The sequence below is a fragment of the Furipterus horrens genome, unplaced genomic scaffold (genome assembly GCF_987537825.1).
Source record: "Furipterus horrens unplaced genomic scaffold, mFurHor1.1.pri manual_scaffold_1, whole genome shotgun sequence".
Classification (NCBI taxonomy): Eukaryota; Metazoa; Chordata; class Mammalia; order Chiroptera; family Furipteridae; genus Furipterus; species Furipterus horrens.
This window is the reverse complement of record NW_028327171.1, coordinates 43,877,023-43,891,334: the sequence shown is the minus strand read 5'-3', so window position 1 is coordinate 43,891,334 and position 14,312 is coordinate 43,877,023. Positions and strand designations below refer to the sequence as shown.

Sequence of the window (14,312 nt, the reverse complement as noted above, 5' to 3'; positions counted from 1 at the left end):
AGTTTTTCCACTAATGTCCCCTTTCTATTCCGGGATCCAATCCCTGGTACCAAATTGCATTTAATTGTGATGTCTCCCTAATTCCCTTGGTCTGTGAGTTTCTCATCTTTCCTTACTTTTTATGACCTTGACTCTATTGAGGAGAAGTGGTTAGTTCTATAGACTGTCCTCCAATCTGGATTAGTCTGTTGCTTTTCTCATGATTAGACTAGGGCTCTGGGCTTTTGGAAAGTATATCGCAGAGCTGAAGTTCCCTTCTCATCACATCATAACAAGTGGTACCTGAGAGTCATATGACCTCACTGGGGATATTAACTTTCATTACTAGACTAAGGTAGGTTTTCCAGATTTCTCCACCATAGAGTTGCTAGAGTCCCCTTTTCCTACTCTGTTCTTAGGAATCTAGCTCACCCTCAGGAAAAGAGGGGTAGTAGGAAGAAAGCTTCTTTAGAGTGTTTTAAGCAGAGGAGCAACACAATCCTATTTATGCTTTAGAAGAGTCACTCTGTGCGGAGAGCAGACTGTAGGGTCAAGAGCAGGATCAGAAAGACTAAGCAGCATCCAGGTGAGAGATGGGAGCTTGGGCTAGAGTGAGAGTTGTTGAAATAATGAAAGTGGTTGCAATCTGTGTATACTGAGGAGATAGAGCATACATGTCTTACATGGCCTTTTTCACGTCACTGTCACTTGGGTAATGATAGACATTACCTTGTTTTATTTATTACAACATCACTTCCTGGAAGGTCAGTGCTCTGCTTTTATAGTTGTTGTGTATTATAATTATTGTTGATTGACTCGTTTGAATTTTCAAAGTAAGCCTAACTGGTTTCTTAAGCCAAGCAACAAACGTCACAGACTTTAAAGAGATAAAATAAGTAGCACAAAAAATTAAGGAAATCTAGGCTAGGGAAGTTAATTTCTTCAGAACCCCCTATGTACTATGCCCCATTTTAGGTGCTTTATATTTTTTGTGAGTATGAGTTTCAAGACCCACAAAAAAGCAAGAGTATAGCTTTATTTTTGTATAAGTGAACTTAAATTTTATCTTAAGCTTTTTTTTTCTGATGTAACAAACCTAGTCCAGTTATATCTATGCCAATTCAGTTCCTTAGGTGATTACATTAGTCATTTCATATATAACCTCATGTAAATCTGGGCTTTCCTTCTTATTCCTCTCCTTCTTCCTGATATTAATCTTTGAAACAGCAGAGCTTTGTGAATATGCTGCTATAGATGTGGAGGAGAGGATGAAAATCTTTCTCGATCTTGATCTGTTGAGATCTTGTTCCATTTCCCACAAGGTAAAGCTGTTTGGGCATGTCCTTCCCCACACTGGCCATCTCCTAAGAAATAACTGCATTCTCATTAGCTCCCCCGAGGGAGTGTACCTGCTGTCTGCAGTGTCTCCTCATTCAGCCTTGAGACCCCTTAGATGTCTACCAGTAGACCCTTTTAGAGCAAGTGCTATTTAAGCCCCTTCTCTTCAGGGATCCTCCAACCTACAAATGTTCTATCATCTCCCACCTCAAGCACTGCCTCTTCTTAGTGGGATTGGGTCTAAGGGTGCAGGATTGTGGCTTGTAAATCAACATCAATACTTGTTGTCTTCAGTTTGTAGATGGCTTTTGTAGATGGCATGGAGACAAAAGTAAAGGAAATGGAAGAGGGACCCATTCAGATTGTATTCTCCCAAATCTTGTTTTTTCAGGAGCTGGGCCTTTGGAACGGGAGGCTGCTGTAGAGGCTGAGGTGCAGTTAGAGGCCAGGGTCTCATTTTAAGTGTTGGGTAGAAGAGTGCAGGAGTGGAAAACCAACTGGCAGGGCAATTTCCTATATCACCTGTCACATAATGATTTAATGTGTTCTTTATATTGTTTCTATGAGTTTTATCTTCTTATCAAAAGTTTGTTAAGGGAAGTTACGAGAAAATTTCCAAGTTTGTACAGATAGTACGGATTGTCAGAATCTGGAAAACAAAAGCAGATCTGTTCTTACACTAAAGCCCATGTTTCACCTGTCAGAGCTCATAATCATGTTCATATACTAATATTTTCCTTCTATGTGATTGACCCGAAGCATTCCAGGAAGGCAATGAGTGAGCATGTGCTATGGGTAGGGACTATTGAGGGCCTACCTGATCAGTAGGTGCCTAACACCTCTCTTTCTCTTTTCAGATTTCAACCTTCAACCAGTAATTATTGAATGCCCATAATGTGGTGCAGCGATACAATAGTGAACAAGCCAGTTCTTGCCCTTAAGGAAGTTAAAGCCAGGACGAGAAGAGAGATAAGTCAAAAGATAACTAAAATACAGCATAGTGAAGCACCATGAATGAAGGGAAGCAGCTTGCTATGAGAGACTATGAGAGACCCAGAAGGAGCCCATCTCTGCCCTGGGGAATCTGCAATGGCTTCCTGGAAAGTTTGGGATCTAAAGCACAGAGCTAGCTATACAAGAGGATCCCATGGGCTATGGGGTGGTAGAGGATGGAATGCTATAGCCCATTATAAACCTTCCAGATCTTTTAGTGAGTGATGTTCTCCCCTTACTCCTTCTAAGCAACGTGAACTGAGCTGCAGTTGAGGTAGGGCCGAGGGAGGCCACCTATTCTCTGGCCCACCCTCTAAGATAATGAAGTCTTATCTGTAACCAAAGTTTGGCTGTCCCTTGTGCCTCCTCTAACCATTCCCCAATGAATACTGCATGCCCTGCAGCCAAAGCTCCCACCACTTCTCAGTGATTGCCTCTGAAAAGGCTTCTACTGTTTGGCATCCAGCCTGCTCACCTTCTAGCCCGTGGAGTTCTTTTCATTGGTTTTGCCTCCCCTCTGGCCTGAACTAGGCTGCATTTGTGAGGTAAACACCACGGGGGCAATCAAATGCTGCAGAAATACAGCAGAAAGATGCAAAGCAAACTACACCATTTCTTCCTCCCTGGTTTTAGAGGCCCTGGGAAGAGCCAAGGGGAGGATGCTGCTGGAGGCAGCTTATTCTTGCTTGAACAGGCAGTGTTTAAAAGAAAGAAAGGAAATGTTATTTTCGAAATTCGGCTTTTCCCTCCATTCTCTCCCTGCTGCAGGCTCCTATTCAAAGACTCATTTTCTCCCTCAGACATTTCAGTGTCTGAATTTACTTCACATAAAAAGCATGACATATGTTTTCTTTTTAACATACTTTTAAAGGTGACAGTGAATTTCCTCAATTCCCAGCATTTTCTGCTGGTGGCTTCTGCAGGGGAACACAGAACCCACTGGAGCGGTGCGGCTGCCAGAAGGAAGCCCAAGGGCCAGAGGCAGGATTGTGATGCTTGTCTCTGGGGGTTTAAATGTGCTGGTGGAGCATCTTACCCCAGTGTGCAGGCTTTTATGCTTCTGGGGACAGTGAGTCCCTGAGGCCCGGGGAAGAACAGTGTGATTCAATGGCCTGCATGCTGGGCTGGGCTTCAGGAAGGCAAGGGTCTGGTGCTGTCTCTGGGGAGGGATCTGGAGCAAGTCCCTCCATCTCTGGCTGTTTCTGGACATGGGAGTTTGAATCTGAGCCAGCTACAAGTACATTGTCACTTTCAGAAATGTGGTGGGGGCTCTGTGCCCTCCACCCTCTCACATGCACATTTTCTGGAGGCTACACTCTAAGTGACTGACTTCAAAAAATCCCCAAACAGAAGGTACAGATTAGTGAAAATTGCTGGTAGGGAGAGAAGGGCGTGTTGCTCCTTTATATAACAACATCTAAACTATGATTTAATTAAAAAATGAATGTGCTATATACCTTCTTTATGGGACATACATGTAGTTGACAGGAAAAAGGAAATAAAGAATTTGCTGAGTGACCTTTGTCCCATTACCTCACTGAGTCTTCATGACAACTGTATATTCAAGGGTCCCCAACCCCGCTGGCCGTGGACCGGGACTTGTACGGGGCCTGCTAGGAACTGGGCTACACAGCAGGAGGTGAGTGGCGGGTGAGTGAAAGGTTGGGGACTGCTGTCTGTAGATAGTATTATTTCTTTTTTGGAGGTTAGGAAATTGAGGCAGGGAGGTCACATAATTAGCAAATTAAATAGCTTCTAGTTGTCCAAGGTGGAGGCAGGTGTGGTGAGCCTCTTTAGAGCCTCTGGTCGTGCTTCAGGACCCCAGGGTTTGAGGCTGGGCTTTCCTGCTTGTGCCCTTGGCAGTCACTTCCCTCTTCAGGGTCTGATTCTCAGGATCATCTAGTCTTTCTGGCTTCACAGGGTTCTTGTGACAACCATGGCCATGAGATGACATGGGGAAGTGCTTCGTAAATGACAGCGCTTTATACAAATACCAGAGGTAATCATTATCACTTCGTTGCCAATGAACAAGGCACACCTGTTGATGAATTACTGTAATTTCTTTTACTTTATTGAAAAAGTTTATATATTACACTATACATTGTGTATTATATTATTATTTATTTTTAAAATTATATTTTATTGATTATGCTGTTATAGTTGTCCTGATTTTTCCCCCTTGCCCTGCCTCTATCCAGCACCCTCCACTTCCTCAGGCAAAAAATATGGAATGCTTCACGAATTTGCGTGTCATCCTTGCACAGGGGCTGTGCTAATTTTCTCTGTATCATTCTAATTTTAGTATACATGCTGCTAAAGTGAGCATGGATTACTGAAATGTTTAGCTAAGGGACTTGCCATATAGTTTGTCTTCTGTAGCAAAATACTGACTGCAGCCTCATGTCACTGGGGCACATTCCCCACTCCTGTTTGTTTGTTTTACACAGATGCAAAGCGCAGCCCATACGGTAGGCCCCTTATGCCTGCAAAGAGGGTGTATGGGGTAATCCTTAAGGGCACAGCTGCTGGAGCCAAATTTCCTTCCTCTGCCACTCACCAGCTTTGTGACTTTGGGCAAGTTACTTAACTTCTCTGTGTTTTCTAATCCGTAAAATGGGGCCAATAATAGTACCTATCCCACATGATTATGGTGAAGATTAAATGAGTCAATTCACCCACAGCTCTTAGAACAATGTATGGATCATAGTGAGTGCTATAGAACTGCTGTCTGGCTATTACACTTGCTAGCTGATTTTCACCAACCTTGATAGGATTTGCAGGAACCACACGTTGGTGGCAATGGTAAGCTTTGTGGTAGAGTGCTACAATATAGAAGGTTCCAGATCGACAGCTTTCCCTGCAGACAGCATTACTCATGGCTCACTGAGAAATGGCTTCTATGACTAATTTTCCATGTGGAACAAGTGCTGTGCCAAGCCTGGTGAAGGGCTGGGCGAGACCCTGCCCTAGTTGGCTCACGTCACCAGCCTCATCTCATGCCATATCGTCCTGAAACTCCATATCCACCCATGGTGAAGCCTTTTATGGCTTGCAATGTGACATGCTTTCCTCCCTCTCAAGTACCACTATTCTTTCTACTTGGAATCCTTTTGTTGCTACCATGGTCTCAACCCCACTTGTCAGCTTGTTCATATCTGTCTACATACCCTTCAGGTCTCAGTTTAGATGTAATTTCTTGGGACAGTTTGTCCTGATGCCCTAAGACTTGTTTGGAAGAAAGTGTTGGGATACTGTAGAGTCTCTAATAATAATTGAAATGAAAATTGTTACCCTGAAAACTGTAGAGTAAGGGCATTTGCTTAACCAGTTGTACATTTGTTTTAAGTAAATGATATGCTACTTTTTAGATCAATTGAAAGTCATTTATACAGATATTCTTTGCTTATTCAAAGTAGTTCACTCAGTTTCTTAATTATACAAATTTCCATTATTATTATTATTTTTCTTTCTCTGTTTGGCTACCTATTCCCTTGTGCCAGCTCTTGACAAAATCAAGGTTGACTTTTTTTTTTTTTAAATACAGTAAGTTAAAAGTTTCATGAAATTGAAAAGTCTAGAAAATGATGTCAAATGGCTTCTACTCTTCCTTTAAAAATTTTATCTGAAACAAGTATGATACACCATTCAGATATTGCTCATTGATTTCAGCCCTCATTTTATAAACAACAATTAAAAAAAGGAAGATTTATACCTAAGTCTACTGGTGAGAGGTAGGTAAAAGTGATTTTTATTTTACTCCCCTTGTTTCCTCTGCATTCTCTAATTTTCTACAATTAACATAGCTTGTAATAGTAAAAACTTATTAAAATGTAAAAGATATTACAAGGACAACTTCAGTGTTCTCTAACTTCAATACCAATGAACAAAATTCAGTCAGCAATGAGGGTCAGGAGGGAGGAGCATTCAAAAGGGGACTTTTCCCTGCCTTTAAGGAGATGGACACGCAGAAAACTGATCAGGGAAGAGCCCCAAGGAACACACTCTGCTGCTGTCCTGAAAATTCCCTTCCATTTTTTTCTTCCTTCCAGCCCTCCTATTTCCTTCTCTGCTCTCCTATTTACACTTTTTCTTTCTTTTTCACCCACCACACCTGCTCTCCTGACCACCTTCTCAGTCCTTCTGTTCCAGTTTTCCTCTTTCAGAGAAGATTGTCCACCTTCTTCCCATACCTTCCTCATCACAGTGTGTTTTCTCTGATTTCCATTCAGTTACCCCTGACCTTTTCTCACTGTTGGGGAACAAGGAAAGCAATATTTTATTGATTATGTTGTTACAGTAGTTCCAATTTCTTTTACCTTTGCTCCCCTCTTCCCTGTACTGCCCTTCCCTCCAGCAATCCCACCCCCCTTAGTTCATGTCCATGGGTCATGTATATAAGTTCTTTGGCTTCACCCTTTCCTATATTATTCTTAACTTCCCCCTGTCTATTTTGTACCAACCAATTATGCTTCTTAGTCCCTGCACCTTTTCCCATTTCTCCCCCCTCCCCCTCCTAGCTAATAATTCTCCCAATGATACCCATACCTATGATTTTGTTCCTGTTCTGGTTGTTTGCTTAGCTTGTTTTTGTTTTTATTTTTTAGATTCAGTTGTTGATAGTTGTGAGTTTGTTGTCATTTTAGTGTTCATAGTTTTGATCTTCTTTTTCTTAAGTAAGTCCCTTTAACATTTCATACAATAATGGCTTGGTGATGGTGAACTCCTTTAGCTACACCTTGTCTGGGAAACACTTTATCTGCCCTTCTATTCTAAATGATAGCTTTGCTGGACAGAGTAATCTTGGTTCTAGAGCCTTGCTTTTCATCATATTGAATACTTCTTGCAAGTCTTTTCTTGCCTGCAAAGTTTCTTTTGAGAAATCAGCTGATAGTCTTATAGGCACCCCTTTGTAGGTAACTCTCTGCTTTTTTCTTGCTGCTTTTAAGATTTTCTCTTTATCTTGAATCTTTGACATATTAATTATGATGTGTCTCGATGTGGTTCTCTTTGGGTCTAGCTTGTTTGGGACTCTCTGTGCTTCCTGGAGTTGTATGTCAATTTCCTTCACCAAATTTGGGAAATTTTCCTTCATTATTTTTTCACATAAACTTTTGATTTCTTACTCTTCCTCTTCTCTTTCTGGCACCTGTATGATTCAGATGTTGGCATGTTTAAAGTTGTCCCAGAGGTTCCTAAGCCTCTCTTCATTTTTTTCAATTCTTGTTTCCTCATTCAGTACTGGTTGACTGTTTATTTATTCCTTATATTCCAAATCATTGATTTGAACCCCACTTTCCTTCCCTTCAACATTGGTTTTGTTTGGATTTGCCTTTGTTTTATTTACATAGACTTTACTTCTTCCATTATGCATTTGCCATATTTAAACATGTCTGTGAAGTCTGTGAGCATCTTTATCATCAGTGTTTTGAACTCTATGTCTGTTAGGTTGGCGATCTCCTCGTCACTTAGTTCTCCCACTGAAACCTTGATCCGTTCCTTCTTTTGGGCCATACTTCTCTGTCTCCTCATCTTGACAGGCTCCTGTGTTTGTTTACCTCTGTGTCTTAGGTAGAGCTGTTGCACCTGTTATGTTGTAAGCGGCAGAGCCTTAGGTATTGGTCAGTATAGGGCAACCCGTTTCACCATATTGTGGCATTGTGTGTGGGGGAGGGGTCTGAGAGGGAACAATGCTGCTTGCTCAGCACTCGCCCTTTTCCAGGCACTTCTCCCACTTCTGTATGGGACTGGCATCCCTCTAGCTGCTGCTCTGTCTGTTGTTCCCAGAGTGGGTGGGTCTGCAGATGTTCTAGGACTGTGGGGGCCCTTTAAACAAGTACTTTCTTTCTCCACCCCAACTCCTACTGGTTTGCACAGTCAGAAGCAATGAGGCTTTATTTTCCCCAGTGCTGGGACCATGAGCTCTGTGGTCTGGTCTGTTGCTGGGAGTGCTCCCCAGGTGTCCGTCCCGACTTTTAAAAACATGTGGCTGCGCTTTCTGCTGGCCTGCCACTGCTGCCACTGCTGTCGCCACCATACTGCGTCCTTTCTGCCCTGGCTCCACCCCTCCTACCTATCTGGATGAGTATTTCTTCTTTATATCTTTGTTTGTTGGACTTCTATGCAGTTTGATTTTCTGGGACTTCTGGTTGTCTCTAGTTTTGAGGTGTATCCCTTCTTAGTTGTGGAGGGAGATGCAGCATGTCTATCTAGGCCACCATCGTGGCTGGAAGTCCAGGGATGTTTTTTTAGTTAGTGCTTAAAAGTTTTCCTAAACAAAACTTTGCATATAAGCTTTTTACAGGCATCAAAATGGAATCTTAGTGTTTTAAAAATTCTACCTATATTACAAGAAATTTAGAAGAGAAATTATCTATTTGAAATTGTGTGCTTCATAGGCCCTTAGTTAGATTTCCTGTATAGATTTAAAGAACCCTGTACATTTAATATTATTTATCTCTCTCTTGCAAAGACCTGAAAATAGCAAATTGTGACTATTGTCTACTGTTTTCTAGTATGTCTCACCAAGATCTGTCTGCATCTTTCTCAGAAAGGTAAATTTTACATTTTAGCAAATAAAACATGTAATGCTTATGGCGTTCTTGCAAGAAATCTTTCGGCATAATTGTGCCATTTTTTTTTAAACACCACAGCTAAATACCAGAAGAGGGTCTGCCCACTGAACCCATCTCAAATAAGTAATTGTGCTATGATTGAGCTTCTCCACTCTCATTATTTCTGTCTAAAGAGGTCAGAAATGGATCAGAATGCCTCCTTCCCACTGAAGCAAACACCCATGTATGTAAAATCTTTTGTTTCTTCTACAGAAAATGAGGATCCATTTCTTTTCTATTGTTATGATTTTCTCCATATTAATTAATATGAACTCTTTATATATTAAGACACTGTTCTTTTGTCCCATACATTTTAAACATTAACATTTTCCAGTTTATTTGCCTTTTAGTTTTGTTTCTTAAATGAGAAATTAAAAATGTATGTAATTAAATATTTCAATCTTGAACTTTTTTTTAATTTTATTTTTTGTTATTCAATTACAGTTGTCCCATTTTTCCCCCATTGCTCCCCCCTCCCAGGCCATCCCTTCTCCCACAATTATATCCCTCCCCGTTGTCCATGTCCATGAGTCATTCATATATGTTCAATCTTGAACTTTTGAAAGTATTTTAAAAAATTACTTCTTAGTTTCCCATTTCCAACACATTAGAATAAGAACTAGAAAGGTAATTCAGTGTTTTTGGCAAGGTAATAAGAAGTCTCTAAATGCTGTTGAATCTGGGGTTTAAGAAACAGTTATGTCCCATTTACCTATTAAGAAAGAAATCAAGTGGTGGGAAGAAGGAAAGAATCATAAATTGGTATTCATTATGAAGAAAAAGTATTTCTGGGTGTGCCCACTGAGTCTCCCCATTTTGCCATCCCAGAATGGAAAGGGACTTCAGGTGTCAGAGGTCATCTCTTTTGTCCCCTGTCCCCTTACCCAGTGCTGGAATCCTGGCTGTGTCATTTCATCCATGCTCTTGACAAGTGCCAGAATAGCCCCAACTCTCCCACCACAACTTTGGATGCCAGCTGGAGATACTTTTCTTACACTGTGCTGAAATTTGCCTGCTTGTAAGTTCCACATACCATGCGCAGCTCGGCCCATGGGGGCCAGAGACAAAGTTGGTCTAGCTGGCAAAACTTCAACAATGCCTAGAAAGCTGATATATGTTGTCTGAGAGGTCCCTTTTCCAGGACAAACACCTAAAATCTTTTCTTTATTACTTCTGCCACATAGTATTGAGACTCACCACTAGCCTGCTGGTCCTCTCCTGGACATCTCAGTGTTTGTCTCTTGTAGGGGCCAGGATTGAGCACAGAATTCTGTGTGAGCCTGATAGGTGCAGACATGACATTCTCAAGTCCATGACACTCTCTGCCCAGACCTGTGCCTGCTCAGTCTTGCTTTGCTCTTTTTCACTTTTCAACCACTGTCTCTGTTTCTCAGGAATCCTAGAGATGGTGTCCTGGACAGCTGGGCTTGCCTTTACTCCATTCCACCCTTATGGGGAATTTAAAAAAAATTTTTTTTGTTGGGCTTCTTATTGTTGATATAACCTTGATAAATCTCTTACTTAGCAACTTGGCAAGAGCCAGTTTGGGACCACTTATTTGCTTACTCTTCCCTTTCTCCTAGTTTGAAAGTCCCTGCCTTTTGCTGGCAATGGCAGCAGTTTCAACCTGGGTTTGTGGGTCAAGGTTTGGTTTTGGACCTTGGCTTCACCATCCAGTCAGGCTGGTGCTCAGACCTGACTCGTCTAGAGCTTCCTACTGAGACTTACCCAGGGTGGCTGGCGAGGGCAGGGCAGGGCAGGGCAGGATTCGGGTTAAGTCAAGGTGGGGTGAGTAGAGCTGGGTGTGACTGGGTTGCATGGGAAGCTGACTTGTTTCTCTAAATCAGTTGGACCTGGTGATGGCAGAGCTGGTAGGTGGCAGAGGTGGCAATGGAGGAAGTATATTTAACCGAGTCACAGTCCTGGCTAATTAGCTGGGAGACCCTGGGCAAGTCATGTGTGCTCTCCCAAAGGATGACACTGGCTAGCAATGCTTACTGCTACCATCCCTCTGGCATGGTGTAGCTAACAGCCTCACAGGCATCATCTCATTCTATTACAGCAGTAAAGTCACAAAGAAGGTCTTATTCCTGTGCTTATTTTATGTAAAAGATGGTATCTTAGAGAGGTTAAATAAGTTTTCCAAGGTCAAGAAGAAGAGATAGTAACTTAGGTTAAATAACTTGCTCTATGTCACAGGGATTTGAACCCAAGTGGTCCTAGGGCCTGTGCTCTGAACCACAATGCTACCCACCCTTCTCCCTTCATTCTTTTCAGGTCTATGAACTGTCATAATTCAGCAACAGCTCTAAGGTCTCAGAAGGACCACGTTTAGATAATTTGTCATTAGTGTGACATCAGCATCCTGGAACTTGTATATTTATGCTCCTCAATTTTCTGCCTCTGAACTAAGGATGCCCACGTTCTCCTAGCCTGTATGAAGCAGCTAGCAAACATTCAGGCAGCAAAAATAAATTTCTATCAGAAATGGTCTTATGGCAGTTTTGCTATCAGCATCTCCAGATTCAGGGATAAAAGCCCAGAAGCAATACCAAGTAGGACTTTTCCTTGAGTGGGAAGCCTCTCTAAAACACTGTTATTAATTATTCATGTTGGCTGAGGTTGTTTACCTAAACTATTTTTTCTTCTTGTAGACGTAAGAAAAATTAATTGCTCTGGCCTTTTCTCTGTGATTTTCTGATGTCCCAGCATGCCAATGCCTGAGAAAACTCAACACACAGAATGAGTAATCCTCTGTAGCTAAGGACTGGTATTTCAGTTGCCCAAGGTTGTAGTGATGTTATTGCAACATGGGAGTCAGCCCTTGAGAGAAGAGGGGAATGGGGGATGGGGGGAAGGAAGAAGAGGGGGGAAGGAGGGAGGGAGGGAGGGAGAGAGAGAGAGAGAGAGAGAGAGAGAGAGAGAGAGAGAGAGAGAGAGAGAGAGAGAGAAGAGAAGAGAAGGGAAGGGAAGGGAAGGGAAGAGAAGAGAAGAGAAGAGAAGAGAAGAGAAGAGAAGAGAAGAGAAGAGAAGAGAAGAGAAGAGAAGAAAGAGAAGAGAAGAGAAGAGAAGAGAAGAGAAGAGAAGAGAAGGGAAAGGAAGGGAAGGGAGAGAGAGAGAAATGATGGAGGAAGGAAAAAGCCTATTGTCCTCTATTGAAAAAAATCCTTTCTTCTTTAAGGATTTTGATTTGCATTTCTTCAATACAACATAATATTGTAGTTATTATCTCCTTGGATTTACACATTATATCAACAAGGCTCAGTGATCCTTGGGTTTGTGCAGTACCTTCCTAAGAAAGCAGCGTTTTTGTATTTATTATCACAACACATGAGCATGTATGGGAGAGGATTAGAGAAATGTTTTCACATTGAAAGATAGGCAGATAAGAGGCATCAGGAACTGTCAGCAAACTGGTGAGGGGCAGGAGAAGAAACCCGAGAGACTTATTTTTTTTTTTTATAGATTCATGTACTTTCTATTATAGAGACAAAGTTCAAACTTCCAAGAAAAACCCCTAACAGCTTGGGCTACATACTATATGGCACACAGGAACTGTACCCAATACATGTCAGTTCTATTCTTCTTCCCCACCAATAATATAGTCACATTTACTACAGACTTGCCATTTTCATAACAACTAAAACTAATTGGTGCTGTCACGTAAAAGATTTCTCTGTCTCTGTACTTGTTAATTTTAAAATTTATTTTGATCCCAGTTACATCACTAGGCACCCTCTAGTACCATTTACCTAAATATGATTCTAGCTTACATGGCTTCTCCTTGGCTCTCTCATTCGTTTGTACCTGGGTATATCTTAATCTTCTGCCTCTTTGTTTTCTTTCTGCCTAAGTGAGAAACAAGAATGCCGAGATTGTTCAGGACACACCTGTGCACTGTTGCAGAGCAGCTGATCTTGAGGGAAGGCTAGTTTTGTCACACAGATGGTGACTGGGAGGCCTCAACAAGCCTCCAAAGAAAGAGGGGAAAAAACAAAGCCAGTGGATGAGAAGGTGGGGGTTGGGATGGGGGAAGGAAACACCTTCAACAAGGTACTTAGCAGATGTTGCTTAATTACTCTGAGTGCCAAAATGTAATTGGAAAGGCGAATGTCACAGGGAAGTAAAATTTTAACATGTGTGCACATGCACACCCCCCCTACCCTCCTCTCGCTCCTTTTCTGTCTGAGGTGTATTCTCTTCTACATTTTCTTTCTCAAGTAGTTCCCCTTTCTTGACTTTCTGATAGAAAATTAAATATTGGAAGACTCCATCTGGTTAACTCCATTCAGTGTTAGAGCCACGGATCAGAGGTGGATTGTTGCCAGATGTGGCTCATTTTTCAGTGGGGTTGAATAAGCACTGAATGTAACCTGCACACTAAAGAAGAACTGAAGAAAGAGCACAGCTACTATTGGCATTTTAGGTGCCAGTGCAGCAGGCAACACAAGAGGTCTAGATTTTGGAGTTTGGGCACCAAATGCAAATGCTTTGTCAGTTAGGTTTTTTGGTTGTATATGCAACTGGACTCTATATGGCTCCAATTAGAGTGGGGAGAAACGTAACTTGCTTAATAGTTCTGCTTTCTACTTCCTGTCAAGAGCACAGAGTACCTCCCTTCCATTTTCCCCCCTCCACAAGTAGTGTTTGCATTGGGAGGCTTGTCAAGTATTTACTCTCCTTTAGCCATCTACTTAACTTGTTTTGGACTCGGCTTTATCTATAAAATGGGAATAATTCTTTAATGCTGTGATAAATGGTTTGTAGTCAATAAAAGCAAGGGGTAGTTTTCATCTGTAAAATAGCATGAGAAGAATTTTAACTTTAAAAAATTAGATTTCATTGCAATATCAGTGAAAGAGTCATGTAAAAATATTGTTTCACTAACAAAGAAATGCATCTGAAAGAATAATGACATTCTATTTGATCATTATCAGATTGACAAAGATAAAAAATATTGATCATATGAGAATACAGGTATGTTATATTAACTTTTCTGCAAAGTATATGGTAAATATATTTTAAATTTAAAATGGTCTTGATTTTTAATGAAGTGATTTCTTTTCTAGAAATTTATTCTAGGAAAGAATCAGAAAGGTACTCAAAGATATATTTATAAGCTTGTTCATCTCAGCTTCATTAGTAAGAATGAAAATAGGGTATAAGATACATGCCCACTAATAGAAATTATTTAAATGAATTATGATATACCCCTAAATGAAATACTCAGTGGCTTTTTGAAAGTATGATATAACTCTATATTTATTGACATGAAAATATATCTGGAATACATTTTTAAGTGGAAAGTGAATTTCAGAACTATTTGTTTAATATTATTCAAGCTGGATGGATATATTTATATTTATATCTATAATTATATTAATATGCATA

At 41.0% G+C, this 14,312-nt stretch overlaps 1 non-coding gene across 1 annotated transcript; it reads right to left on the bottom strand.

Moving 5' to 3' along the window:
• Positions 1–4,529: 4,529 nt before the first annotated feature.
• Positions 4,530–4,636, bottom strand: LOC150020952 (U6 spliceosomal RNA). The gene has a single exon (XR_016513395.1). It is a non-coding gene; the product is annotated as a U6 spliceosomal RNA (small nuclear RNA).
• Between the last annotated feature and the right edge of the window lie 9,676 nt (positions 4,637–14,312).